The sequence below is a fragment of the Pseudomyrmex gracilis genome, unplaced genomic scaffold (assembly GCF_002006095.1).
Source record: "Pseudomyrmex gracilis isolate BER0280 unplaced genomic scaffold, ASM200609v1 scaffold_602, whole genome shotgun sequence".
Lineage (NCBI taxonomy): Eukaryota > Metazoa > Arthropoda > Insecta > Hymenoptera > Formicidae > Pseudomyrmex > Pseudomyrmex gracilis.
Genome location: NW_018021186.1, coordinates 12,574 through 12,923, shown reverse-complemented (window position 1 = coordinate 12,923; position 350 = coordinate 12,574).

Genomic DNA, 350 nt, shown 5'->3' with positions numbered 1-350 from the left:
GTCTGGGAGTATGCGCGTCGACTGTTTTGCAGTTGCGAAATGCGTCCTCGTCGCGAGAGACACTACTCAAACCGTGGCGCAGCCTCCATCGTTATTAGTTCACTCACTCTCCAATCGCGCATTACTACCCTTGTCGTCCCTTTCATTCTCAGATTTATCCTCAGAGATATACTACTTTTCCTTACGGCTCTATATTCTCGAGAATTTCATTTCTGAAAAACGTTAGCGTCACGAATTTTGACAAATTCGATTTACCAAAATACGAATTCAACGCATGCGGGTGAACTCAATTTATTTCACACCCTCACGCGCATCTCAATGCGAGAAAGTAATTTCCCGCTCTGTAATCT